This window comes from Belonocnema kinseyi, chromosome 1 (genome assembly GCF_010883055.1).
Source record: "Belonocnema kinseyi isolate 2016_QV_RU_SX_M_011 chromosome 1, B_treatae_v1, whole genome shotgun sequence".
Lineage (NCBI taxonomy): Eukaryota > Metazoa > Arthropoda > Insecta > Hymenoptera > Cynipidae > Belonocnema > Belonocnema kinseyi.
The window spans coordinates 123,801,100-123,815,490 of NC_046657.1; the positions used below are offsets into that span (position 1 = coordinate 123,801,100).

The 14,391-nt window shown below is 32.1% G+C and overlaps 1 protein-coding gene and 1 pseudogene across 1 annotated transcript in view; both read left to right on the forward strand.

Annotated features, from left to right (window-relative positions):
- The first annotated feature begins 757 nt into the window (after positions 1–757).
- Positions 758–14,391, forward strand: part of LOC117167560 (synaptic vesicle glycoprotein 2B) — a 209,894-nt gene continuing 196,260 nt past the window's right edge. The window contains exon 1 of the mRNA XM_033352606.1: positions 758–886. The gene's annotated coding sequence lies outside the window, so the exon portion shown is untranslated. The remainder of the gene's footprint in view (positions 887–14,391) is intronic.
- Positions 7,083–7,997, forward strand: LOC117179885 (annotated as a pseudogene).

Sequence of the window (14,391 nt, forward strand, 5' to 3'; positions counted from 1 at the left end):
TGCGCATGGTGTCGAAACCGGTAACATACTTATTTGTGTTTGTAGTGCACTGTTACGCAATTAAAAAAATTATAGCTAAAATCAATTACTTTTCATGGCCGTTATGTGCTAAAATATAATTTTGCACTGACCATTATCAAGTTTTAGAACTGACCATTTTTTTTTTTTTTTTGAACTAACCTTTTGATCAGAACTGACCGTTAGAATATGCCCTGACTGTTTCGAGACAATAAATTATAAGCAGGCATATTAATATTTGTAGAAGAACACTCGCTACCAATTAATATGTATTTCTCAAATAACTCTTTTGTCGCGTATATCGTAAAGGTGTAGGCAAAGTAATGCAACATTATATTTGGATGCTAATACATCCGTATGGTAATATATGGACAATGAAGATGCTTCCTCAAAACAATTAAATGATTTTTAATAAATTCTAAAATTAACTCAGACATTTTATTACGCCAGAAGTTTGCTAGTACAGAACCAGTACTGATTTACAGAATCGCGGCTGTACTGAATTCCGGAAACTACGGAGCATTACCAGCCTGCAGTACTGGCTCACTGCTGGCCCAATACAGAAGCCCAGCACTAGTGCTCCTGCAATATGTACAGGACTAGTCGTGAATTTCCATATGGGTTGTTTTTAATGTAAATGGTAGACCTTCTTCTCATGTTGGTGGGGGAAGCTTCCGATTGCGGCCCTGTCGCGAAGTGACCCCTCCAGAGTGATTTAGTTATCGCCTCATAGACGCTCCGTCAGGTCGCTGCCATAGAAAAAAAGCAAGTGTCAAAAAAATCGGAAGTGAAGAAAAACCGCCGCGTGTGCTTTCCGTGTAAGCTCTTCCTACTCTTTTATCACTTTAAGACGAGATATTATGATTAGGTGAGTACGCAATCTTCCCCAAAAATCCGACCTTGAATCGAATTTATTTTTTCCAGCCAATATTTCAGACTTTAAATTTTATCATGTTTTGTAACAAACCTGTAATAGAATTATAATAACAACAGTTAAGTGCAGAAAATAGTCTTCTTCAAAAATCACTATTTAAACAATTTTCAATTTTGTAACAAAAGTTTTTGCCAAAATAAGAGTTTAGCCGTAACATTTTTTTATTTCAAGCTCATTACAAGAATAAGAATTTTGAACAGGGATGTGAAAATCCGAGAAATAGTTTAGACTGGTTTGCGGAAAGAGTACATTTTAATGTCTTGCATAATTTAAGTGAAGAAATTAAAAAGGAAGTTAAGATCACTATATACAAAGCTGCAGTTATTGTGATCGGTGATTATTAATGGATTATTGTACGATGGGGCTGTCGACCCTTGCGATCGCTCGGAAGTGTAAGGCGGAAACAGCCGCTTTGCACTTGTTTGAAACAATTGGAAGAGTGGAATTCCAGGAGCCGCTCATCAGGCTCTTTTCGAGATGATTCTAAAATGTCGTGTGTGTCGTTCTTGATTACACGCTATTACACTAAAAAATTACACTGCCACGTTCCCACTCGTCACCGTCTTGTTCCTACTCGATTATCTAAGCTAAAGTGACCTAACATAAAATGAAATCCACCTAATTGTGCTTGCCAATCATCAATAATTAAATAATGGGTTTGAAAATTGTAGGTTTTTTGACGCTCGTCGCTAGATAAATTAACATTGTACAGAATTAGTTTAAAAACATTTTTTTATGTAATACCCAATAGCGATTTTATGCCCCATTTTCAGAAAAAAATGGTGGTCTTACGAATAATATCATCTCTTGATAAAATGGGATAAAAAAATATAAATTTTAACCATTCTCATAAGTTTTTTATGAAAAATTACGTGAGGAGAATTATAATTTTTTTGCGGAGAACAATTTGTGAAGACTATTATGCATTATTAAATTTTTATAATAAAATTAAACATTAAATGTTTGTTGTGACCTTAGATCCAATAAAGTCTTCAATAAAATCAATGGTATGTACACTAAAAGGTTGGTCAAAATTATTAAAGATAGATTTACACAACATCAAAATTATATTTAACGTTACATTTAATTGTGATAAAAAATGTATGCGCACAAGTACTCCACTTTGTTTTCTGTCCATTAGGGTGGTCAAAATTGTTTTGTTTTCGTATTATGATTCATATAGCCCGAAAACTACTTTATACAGATAATGAGATGTTTACATCAATTGTTTTAATAAATTATTATTGCTTTTAGCAATTTTATATTACAATAGCGATAGAAAGTCATGGTTTAAACTAAAAAATTCCACTTTTTGTCCAATTTTCAATTAGAGTGAGGTGATAATTAATCTGAGCAGGAATAATTGTTTTAAAAATGTATTATAATTGTCAATAGTATTCTCTTAGAATAATTATAGAAAACTACAGTTTTATAAAAAAATCCACTTTTTGTAAAATTTTCAATTAAAGTGAGTTCAATAATTAATTAAAGACAACATTAATTTTTGGAATAATTTATTACTTTTATGATTAATATTCAATTTTAATAATGCTAGACAGCTGCAGTTTTTTCTGAAATTTACAACTATTTGTTTCTTTTTAACTTACTCTGTAAATCTGAATCAGCGATAAGTATACCGCTAATTCAAATCAGCGTATGTATGCTGGCAAATCATCGAAATTTAGGTGTTAATCAGTGAAAAGCTATCTCACAAAAGAGACAAAAACGAAGAATTGAATAATTGGGAGTAGGTGGAAGCACTAGGTCTTTAAATGGCTTATAAAAGTTTTGCTTGTAATTACAACTAGAAATTTATTGCAAAGCGTAAGAGAAAAATTTGAAATTGAACATATTTTGATATCAGCCTATTCCTCTTCCAGCAAAATATATTCACGAAAAAGAAAGAGATTGTTTAAAATATATTTCTCTCTTATGTTTATTTATTATTTGTTCCTAACTTAAACGCAAGGAAAATTTAAACATTAAACAAACCAAGTGTCTAGCACTTATCTGAAAGAAGTTATAAACAATAATAAATTGCTTAAAAAACTATTTTTCTTAACTTGCAATAATTATTACCTCCGTAAGTGAAAAGTGGACAAAACGTTGAAAATTTCAGAAAAAGACGCAACTATCTGGCATTAATATAGATGAAAATTGTTTAATTTTGTATAATATTTAATAATTTTAGAAACAATGCAACTTTCTACGATTAAGCAAAGAGAATATTGATAACAATAATAATAAATTCTTTAAAAAAATTATTTGTGTTGACATGAATTAATTATTATTTCACTACAATTGCAAAATGGACAAAAAGTTTTAAAAATCAGGAAAAAACAACAACTATCTACCATTATTTAATTATAATATTATTAACAATAATAATACACTGTTTGAATAATTATTTTTGTTACCATTAATGAACTACTAACGCTCTATAATTGAAAATTGAACAAAAAGTGGAACATTATTGAAAAAGACACGAGTTTTTCTATCTCTATTTTTACAGAGAATTGCTAAAACATTAATGAAGTGCTTAAAAAATGTATTTAAATACCTAATTATTAGTATAGAGTAGCATTTTATGTACTCGAAACAATAAGATAAATTATAAATCTTGTTAAAATCTACTAAAAGTCACAATTAAAACTCACAGATCTCTTTGAAACAAAAGTTGCATTTTAAACATGTTGAAAAGCATAGTAGGCTTTGGACGCACTGCGTCGGCTTGCGGTTTCGATTCGCGCATTGCACTTTGAAAGAGCTAAGGCGGCCCATGCGGTGAACACTAGTCTATGAAGGGAGCGTTTGTCTCCAGAATCGTGGGACCGGTACCTCTAGAGAAGAAGGTTTTCTCTAAGTATTTTAAGCTTTTGCTCTTTGTGGTTCGGAACCCACCTTAAACGGAAGGTCCCCCTCCCTCCACCAAGTAAGTGTGTGGGGGGTGTGCGAAGGAATAGGGAAGAAGCAGCAAGAAAAATGTAAGCCCTTAGGGGACACATTAGAAGCTTCCATTCCAGTTCCATATAACTTTTTAAATTTTTATCGGAATTAACAATGTTATACAAAAATTAGTAAATCTTTTTGACATGTACTATAAATGGTTACCAAAATTTATAAGACTCTTAAGAAAAGATTTTTAATTTTTGAAATTGCTTAAAATTATTATACAATCTCAAGAATGAGAATGTAACAATAAAAAAATTATGGGAACATGCAAAGAACGGTCCAATTGCAGGCAATCGAATTGAGAAGCTAATATCTCAATATTTAAAGATCAAGAAATTCCCTATATGCATGTATTTCAAAATTTTGTGATTAATTCTAAACAAACCAAGGATCCGATCAAAAAACCGAAAAAGTCTTTGGTTTAATCTCTGAAATATCTAGGTCAGGGGTTTCCATAATCCACAGGTGCAGCGTGACCCAGAATCGCTTGGCCTTTTTCAAGGTATACCAATTTTTTTTCGACGGGAAACTGAGAGGAAATTTATGACCCCTTTGAAAAAAATCCCAGTTGGAAGGGCTCGGAGAACCCTTTTTCTGATATAACTTGACAGCCCTTGAAATACCAAGTAACTTATTTGAAGTATTTGTACTATGCAATTGCCGATAATTGTTCACAAATAAATGTTTTCGACATTAATAATGCTAAATAACTTACAAAAATACTAATCATAATAAAAATAAGTAGTCAAAAATAAATTCAAGGCATTCAAAATTTAACAGTTTTTTACAAATCGAGAATCTGTAAATAAAATTACTTCAGAATAACATTTCAAAAATAGAAAAAATTAAAAAATTAAGTAATTAAAATTCAAAGGAATTGAAATTGCATTAGCGATTTTAAACACAACTAATTTTTTATTCGATACTACTTTAAAGAACATTGAATGTTTCAAAGTCAAAGCTGCTTAAATTGTAGAATTTTACATCTTTATTACATTAAAAAAAAGTTAATTTTATACCACAAATTTGTCTAAGATAAAAAATTAATTTTTCGTCATTTTTACTACTCAAAATGTAAATTTAAAAAATTATAAACCTTTAAAATTAAATCATTAAAAAAACATTAAAAATAAAAAGAAATTTTTAATTTTTAATAGAAAAGTTTTGAAATACGCTATCACAACTGGAGGGAAAAAATTCTTTGCATTGGTATTAACAGATCGTAAAAATGATAATTTATTTATTTGTTGTATCTGTTACATATAATAATATAATCAATTATTTAGGTCTATTTAACAATTTAATTAGCTTTTAATATTGAAAAATTTGATGTTATGGATTTTAAAATTGATTATGTTTTTAACATTAAGTAATAGTAACTCAAGGGCGCGTGAATTTCTTGCTGCTTTTAAATTTAATTTGAAAATTAAATTTGGAATTATTTATAAGTAAGACAATTTTTAGGAAATTTAAATTGTGAGTATAAAAAATTACAATTGCATTGAATGTTTTAGTTATCAATATGAAAATAACGAAAACTTTATATTCATTATATAATTTTATAATTCTCATTTTTAGCGTGAAGTTTCGAATAGAAATAAAGGTCTCGCGTTTAAGGGTTCCCATCAAGCGGCAATAAAATAAGGTTAAGGGTTTTGATAGTTATGGATCAAAACTGAGTAGATCCCACCTATTAGCCTGGGCTCGCTAGTAGATACAGGATCTACTTTTGGAGATCCCTGATCTAAGTGCTCGTTTTTAAAATGTTTTTAAAATCATTTTTGAATAATGTTATCTTCGAAAAGAAGTATGATAAACAAACAAAGGCTCCAAGAAAAACCGAAAACAACTCCTGATTCTTTTCGGAAATATCTAAATGTGCTTTTTTTAAACAACTGTTGTAATATTTTGTTAAGTTGTTATAAATAAATATATTAATTGCACACCAACTTTTAGTATTCAATCAAATCAACATGTAAATATCTCTAAGACTTACAACAGTTGTCAAATTTATGCACACATACGTTGCTTTGAAAAAATCGGTAGCAATAAAACTGTCTTCACCAAACCTCCAAAGTTGTTGGTTAGTCTGTTAATTAGTTATTTAGTCTGTTCATAAATAATTACAAATGTTTGAAATCCGTAGGTTTGGGCATCTTGGGGTCGCAATATTTATGGATATATTGTAACTTGAAATGCATTGATCAAAATTAAATTTGAAATGGGCTACTTTACAGTTAGGCCGGCAAATAAATTAACCCTTAAACGGCCAAAACGCCACTACCGGTACACTGCTTTTCAATGGCCAATAACTGAGACTATTCCACACTAGAAAAAATTGAGACACATATATTTTTATTGCTTAAGATCTCCTCTTTCCGACGGTGCCAATGAAATTCCTCAAAAAATTTATTTATTATTCCAAAATGCAGTTTAAACAAACAAAAAAACGTGATTTTTCGTGCCTATTTTTTTGTGAACCATTTTCCAAAGCTTTTCGAGTCTGTAATTAATCTGGAATCTCACTAACCGATGGAATAAATGTCTAAACTTTGAGAATCCATGGTTCAAAGATCGATTTTTCGTTTCAGTATTTTCAAAATGGCGTCTTAATAGCAAAATTTTTGTGAAAACATTCATGAATTTTTTTTACAACAAACGATACGCTTTTCGGAAAAATCATCAAGAATAAAAAGTTCTTGTAATCAGCCAAGGAATACGCCTGAATTTTTTCGAAGCGTTTTGAGCCTCAAAAATTGCAACAAACTCCGAATTGGAATGGGATTCCGATGAAAATGATGAACCTATCATCATACCTGATCAGATTACTCTGGCTCTGATGGAGATGATTCATCAGATGACGAGAATTTGTGATCGGAATTTCCCAGACCGAATGTATCATATGGATCTGTTTTCCATAACTACACAGCATCTCAAAAACAATTGGAACCAAATCACGTTTTTTCATGGAATAACGAAGAAAAAGTTTGCCCTGGAAATCTAGATGATCAAGTTTTTCTGTCTGATAATGTACGGAAAAAAATATTATCTATGTCACCTGTGGAGTTATTTGAATGCTTTTTCTCCAGAGAAATAAAAAACTATATCATAGAAGCTAGCCAACAAAATGGCTTACAAATATCTATAGAAGAACTAAACACTTTCATAGGTATATTAGTGCTGTTATCCTACAACATCCGAAATAATCAAGAAGAGTGTTGGGAAACTGGCCCCCTTGTTAAATGCTCTCCTGTAGCTTTAGCAATGAGCCGCAATCGATTTCGTGAAATCAAATCAAAAATAAAATTTTCAAAAACTGAGGATGCTAATGATAAAGATAAAGCATGGAAAGTTCGTAAGATATTAAATTTATTCCGGCAAAATATTCAACAATTTGGTTTTTTCTCAACAGCACTTGCAGTTGATGAAATGATGGTTCGATTTTTTGGTCGTACGAGCTTGAAACAGTATCTGCCTTGCAAGCCTGATCGATATGGGATAAAGCACTGGGACTTATGTGCAGCTAATGGATATCTATTCAATTTAGACGTTTATTGTGGCAAAAATGATCCAAGCATTGGAATAAATTTATTGGCATGTGCACTTGGCTCCAGAGTTGTTTTACAAATGATCAATCCACTTCTCAATGGCCTTTCACGAAAAAAATTATCTGATTATCATCTGTATTTTGAAAATTTCTTTACCAGCCCAGATTTACTCATCCACCTGCATAAATGTGGTTTACGATCAACAGGAATTGTCCGTAAAGACAGAGTGAAAGAAAAGAATGAATTTGCAAAAAATGATCCGCGAGGATCGTACAAAGTAAGTTATGATCGCAACAGTGGGATGAATTTTATCAGTGTAATAGACTCAAAACAAGTCTCTATTCTTTCCACAGCATGTGGTATCACTCCCATAACCCCAGTGAAAAGATTTTCACGAGCTGCTCAAGGGAGTAGAACTAGCATTTCCTCGAGCTTTTTCTTTGTATAATAATTACATGGGAGGGGTAGATTTGCACGATTTCAGATGCAAAAAAGCTTCTCCATATATAACTTCAAAGAAATGGACTTTTAAAATTTTTTCATGAATAATAGAATCATCAATTACAAATGCTACCGTAATTTGGAAAATTTGCAACAAGAATAATATAGCTAAATTGAAAACGAAAGATTTCTGTAAAGAAATCAGCAGGAAATATTTGTCGCAATCAAAACTAGGTGATTTCGAAACTCACAGATACGAATCACGAACAAGAGCATTATGTAATAATGAACAATGTCGCCAGAGGACTACTAGATTTTGCCTTGATTGCAACATGTATTGCTGCTTAAATTGTTTCTCAAAATTACATTCTGAAACAGCAGGATCAAAATGATTTCAACGGATTGAAATCTGAAATGAAAAAAATTCTCCATAAAAAAATTAAAAAATGTAAAAAAATATATATAAAATCCCTTAAAAAAAAGAGACTATCGATATTCGTCGACCTCCACGTTGGTGATAGTTGGGCAACGTAAACTTTGTTTGCGGCAGACGGACGATAGATATTCGTGAATCATTTTACTCTTACACGATGCTTAGAACTATGAAAATTTTTTATTGAAAAACTATGCGCTTTTCAGAAAACTTGTCACGAATAAAAAGTTCTTGTAATCAGCCGAGCAATACGCCTGAATTTTTCTGGAGCGTTTTGAGCAGAATTTTGAATTTTGCAAAAATTGTTCATATGCAAAATCCAAAATTTTGCTCAAAACGCTTCGAAAAAATTCAGGCATATTTCTTGGCTGATTACAAGAACTTTTTATTCCTGATGATTTTTCCGAAAAGCGCATCATTTATTGTAAAAAAATTCATGAATGTTTTCACAAAAATTTTGCCATTAAGACGCCATTTTGAAAATACTAAAACGAAAAATCGATCTTTGAACCATGGATTCTCAAAGTTTAGACATATATTCCACCCGTTAGTGAGGTTCCAGATTAATTACAGACTCGAAAAGCTTTGGAAAATGGTTCACAAAAAAAAATAGGCACGAAAAATCACGTTTTTTTTGTTTAAACTGCATTTTGGGATAATAAGTAAATTTTTTGAGGAATTTCACTGGCACCGTCGGAAAGAGGAGATCTTAAACAATAAAAATATATGTGTCTCAATTTTTTCTAGTGTCGAATAGTCTTAGTTATTGGCCGTTGAAAAGCAGTGTACCGGTAGTGGCGTTTTGGTCGTTTAAGGGTTAAATTCAAAAAGCAATTTTCAATGCAATTCTGTCTAGGAGTTATTAACACGTGGATTAAAATGGATTGAGGTAGTTTTAATTCAACATGAAGGCATATTTGACTAATTATTCATGTTCTACAGAAATTTACAATTTTTTATTACATACGAAGTCAGTAGATAATTTTATACAAGGTTAGTGTTAATTATATTTTGTACTCAAAATAAAAATTTTTAATTTAATAAGTTTTATCTGTTTAAGTTATCAATCCGCAATCGTAAATAAAAAATAAAATATTGATTTATGGAAGCATGGTGAATTCGAGAACGAAAATCTTTTTCGCCAACTCGAGTTTGCTAATCTAATTGATAATATTCCAAACATATAAAACCTATCACTATCGCTAACTTCTCAAATGTCCTGGGAAATGATAATTTATACACCTTGCAAGCAGAAGCTTTAAATACACTTATAACATTCGATCTAATTAATTAACAATTTTAAGATTTGAATCAATTGCCTATGCAATAGAGAAGCTTTTCTTTCTAAAATGTGTTTAAAAAAGTTAACGTAATTTTCTTTTTAAAAAAATGCGTTCTAACATTATTCTTAAAAGATATATATTGGAGATTGGTTTTGCAACTAGGTTTGAAAATAATTCTGGGAAAAACAAACTATGTTGAAAACTTTTTTTAAAATGAAAATTATTTAAAAAAAAAATGTCTTTTATAAAAAAGCAACAGAAGGGTTTTTTGTATTGTGTGTATTGTGCATTTCGTATAACAGGTTTGAGCAAAGGCTTAAGATGGAGGCGGAGGTTCGACGCTCCGTATCCTTACGTTATTTTAATTTTTATCATTTTTCACCGGATCTTAATTAATTATCTATTACGACCTGTTATTGACTTGTAAAATTGTTTTTACGAAGTCGAAATGAAAAAGTCTTTTCTTTTATTAATACCATTTTTGTTTCCCCGACGTAAAAATCCAAGAATATGTACTATCCCATTTTTCCGTTTTTCTTATTGATAAAAAAAAATGCAAGTGATGTTCCAATTTTGTGTATGATTTGAAACTCACGAGGTCACATATCTAAATCCAAATCTGATCCCAATTTTGCACTTGCTTGAAACCGTGCAATTCTAGTATCGCAATATTCAGAACAAAAAATGTAAAAAATATGTAATGTCCGGGTTTTAGTGGTTGGGGCTAGGCTTAGATAAAAGGAAGACATGTTCCTTAATTTTAAATATATTTTTCCAATTATTATCTTATTGTACGCACTTTACCAAGCAGTATGGTAATGTAAGACTTGTACAAAACTTCCTACTGTTTTCCTGGCCAGGGTCACACCATAAGTGGAATAAACAGGCTAGAACCCCGCCAGGCACACTCACGCAAAAGTCCTGTTATGGCCCTGACCATGTAAACTGACACTGCCCACACACAGCTTGCAACGCTTTTGCTGATAATAATTATCTTACTCAGGGCAAACTTTTTAGGACCCTACTAGATTTTTCAAACAATGCCCTAGTTTCTAAAATTATAATAGTAGCGCAGAATAGTTGAAGTAGTAAATTCCACATCCGGCAACCAATCAAAAACATTCTATTTGTAACTAACGTGTGATACTTCGTCGTGTGGTCAATTGGGTACAGTTCCCCCGGCTTTTTTTTCCACAAAAATGAAAATGTTTAAAAACTGAATTCCTAGATTCTATAAAATATCATAACGGACGTCCACGGACTCTTCTCTGGGGGATAATAACAACAACAACAAATTATTGTGCTAAATAAAAATTCTATGCATTATTTTGAGGTTACGTCCTTTTTCATCTCTGCCATTCCGATAATTTGGAAATTATTTATGAAATAAACTTTTCAATTGCCTGCAAACAAGGTTAGTTCCGGGAGATTAGTTACTATGTTTATTTGTAATTCCAAATTTTTGGGCCAAAAATATTGTGTAGTTTGGAAGTGACGCTCGGGAGAATTGTAACATACATAAGCTCGAAATATACACACGTTGTTATCAAAATAAAAATTTTTTTGAAAAAAAAAAACACAAAAAAAGTGTACGGGGACGTCCGTTAGCATGTTCGCTATCATTTCCCAGATTTTGAAGACAAAATATTTCTTATCCTAGTAAAAAAGCCGGGGGAATCTAACACTGAAAAAATCGATACTAATTCCTAAGCGCTATGCAAATTAATCACATTTTGCTAAATTAAAATTTTTTTTGAATTAACCTACAAAAGAAGTGTGTGGGAACGTCCGTTAGCATGTTCGCTATCATTTCCCAAATTTTTAAGACAAAATATTTATTATTATAGAAAAAAAGCGAGGGGTGCCTAAAACTGGTCAAATCGACAATTTTTTAAGTATCACATGCCCTTAAAGCCCCATTAATATCCCGTTGTAATTGAACATCTTTTATTAAAAATAGAACTATCGGTGAGTGCCTTGTCAGCGTCCCTATTTAAATGCGGCTAAGTAGAGCAATCACTGCACGGGCAAATAAATATTTGTTCACGGGCGTGCCTCGTCTAGAAATACAACGCAAATTGTTTGTAACACATAGAATAATACTTTATACTGATATTAGATGCTGACATAAATTGTTTAAACAATTTACTGTTGTTCTTAGTATTTTTCTCTTAGAATAGAGATAGAAAGTCACGATCTTTTCCAAACATCTTCATTTTCGTAGAGTAAAGTAATAATTAATTAATCTTAACACAAATAAGTTTTTAAAAAATTCATTATTAATGCTAATAATATTATTTTTGCTGAAAACTAGAAAGTTGCGTTTTTTTGTTGAATTTTCTTTCTATTTGTCACTCAGAGTGATAATTGATAAATGTATGTATTGAGATAGGAGAAGTTCCAGGGAGCTGGAAAAAATCGATTATCGTACCAAAAAACAGAGGAAAGGGAGACAAAAGCAACTGCAATAATTACAGAGGTGTCAGCGTGACTATTTATTATATCCATGGACACGTGTCTAAGAATGGCCCTCTTTGACGAAGAAGGTGTGAATCTCGATACAGAGAGGGTACGTGGGTTAGCGTTCGCAGATTATAACGTTGTTACGGCAGAGTCAATCAAAGACTTGCAAAGAATGTTGAACAAACTAAATACAAGCATGAAGAACATAAGCCTCACAATTAACGTAGAAATAAAACGAAAATGATGTTGTTTGAAGAAAAGGATGAGAAAAGAATATACAACATTGTCCTAAACAATGAGAGAATAGAACTAGTCGATAAGTATGTATATCTTGGCAGCCTATTCACAAGTGATTTAAAAGTGAATTAAAATTATATCAAACAAAGCTAAAAGGGCAATACGTAATTCTATATTTATACAGGCTGTGGTGTACGGTAGCGAGACCTGGACCTATCGAAAAACGACAAGAGTAAAATTAACGCAATTTATATGAAATTTCAGCACATGATGTGCGGTAAAACGCTGATGAACTAATGAGATAATCCTTAATGAATGTGGTGTAGAGGAAACACTAGTTGCCATGTCTGAAAGAAATTCGTTAAGATAGTTTTGGCATGTTAAGAGAATAAACGATGAACGAGTGATGAAACAAGTTTATCAAGGTAAAGTAAATGGCAGTGTCTTGAGAGTCAGCCCACGGATATAATGATTGGAATGTCTAACTGAGACCCTAAATCAAAGAGACATAAGAAGCCATATAAAAACAATAACTTGCGTAAGAAAATGCACGGACGTGAAGAAAGCGAGATAAGGGGGGGGGGGGCAAGACAGGGAAGTGTGGCTACAAATAGTTTATAAAAAATGCCTAAAGACGAGTGTAATTGGAGTGAATGCCGCCTGAAACAAAAGACCTTGGATACTAATGGGCCCAGATGGGGAGCTTTACTTGATGACTTTGTGAAGTTCTTCATTCGGTGTGATCACTAGAGAGATTGATCAGCAACCTGGGTCGGAGATGTGTTGTGGAACGAACGTGTTCTTTAAATAAACAACACAAGAATTATAGACCAATTAATAATAATATCTTGAAACAAGTACTTATAATAATAACTCGCATGAAAAAATTTCATGGCTCAAGCATGGTGAGACACTTGGAAATATCTGGCTAAAGCATGGGTCACGGTTGAATGGTAACATGGCGTAAGCCTTGCTCTTGTCCGTTCTCCATGCTTAGGACACGCTAAACATAAATGAATATTCTTAAGAACATATGTCGCAGAAAATTATCCTGCGTCAAAAATGGAAGACTTAGGTATGGCAATAGTCTACACGTCTCTAAATGGTAAGTTCACTACCCGTGTGTGTGGGTAGCTTAGGTAGCTACCACGCAGCTTAGCCAAATTGACTAAAGATTGTGTGTTAACGATCCGGGTGAACCGAATCGAGCACCAGGTACTACGTATTATAGAATAACTTTTAAAAAATTTATATTTTGTGAATAACAAAGCAATTTTAAAAGGTGAGTTGACGACACGAGTGCACCGGATTGCGCACTATGTTGCTTAGCAAGTATTCTATAAGACCTTTTTCAAAATTTAAATTATTCCAATAATCAACATAACTTCTAATAGTAAGAGGACGATCCGGTGGATTAAATCGCGCAGCAGGTAGCGTAGCACGTATTCTACAAGAACTTTTTCAACTTTTAAAAATAAAAAATTAAGTTTACAGTTTTAAAATTCAAAATTCAAATCGTTCCAAAAACCAAAATAATTTATAATAGTTAGCCGATGATCCGGGTGGATTTGATCGTGCCCCAGGTAGTTTGCACGTATTTATCGAGAATTATATTATTATATCAAGATTTATCAAGGAATTTCTGTTATAAATACCAGAAACAACTGCCAAAAAACTACTTGAATGACATTATGATCGATCTGGTGCACGATCCGATGCACCCGGGTTACTTTCTTACAATCTGAAGTTATTTTGGTGATATGAAAAATTAAAGTTTTAAAAATGTCTCGTAGAATACGTGCTGAACTAACCGATGGGCGATCAGATACACCCCAATCATCGACATACTACTTGAAATTGTTTTGGTTATTGATAAAATTTAAATTTCAGTAAAGTCCTCGTAAATGACGTTCTGAATGACCTGGTGCATAATCCGGCGCACCGGCTGGTGGACTATTACCTGGGGACTATTATCAGTTATATTAACCCTTAAACGGCCAAAACGCCACTACCGGTACACTGCTTTTCAACGGCCAATAACTAAGACTATTCGACACTAGAAAAAATTGAGACATATATATT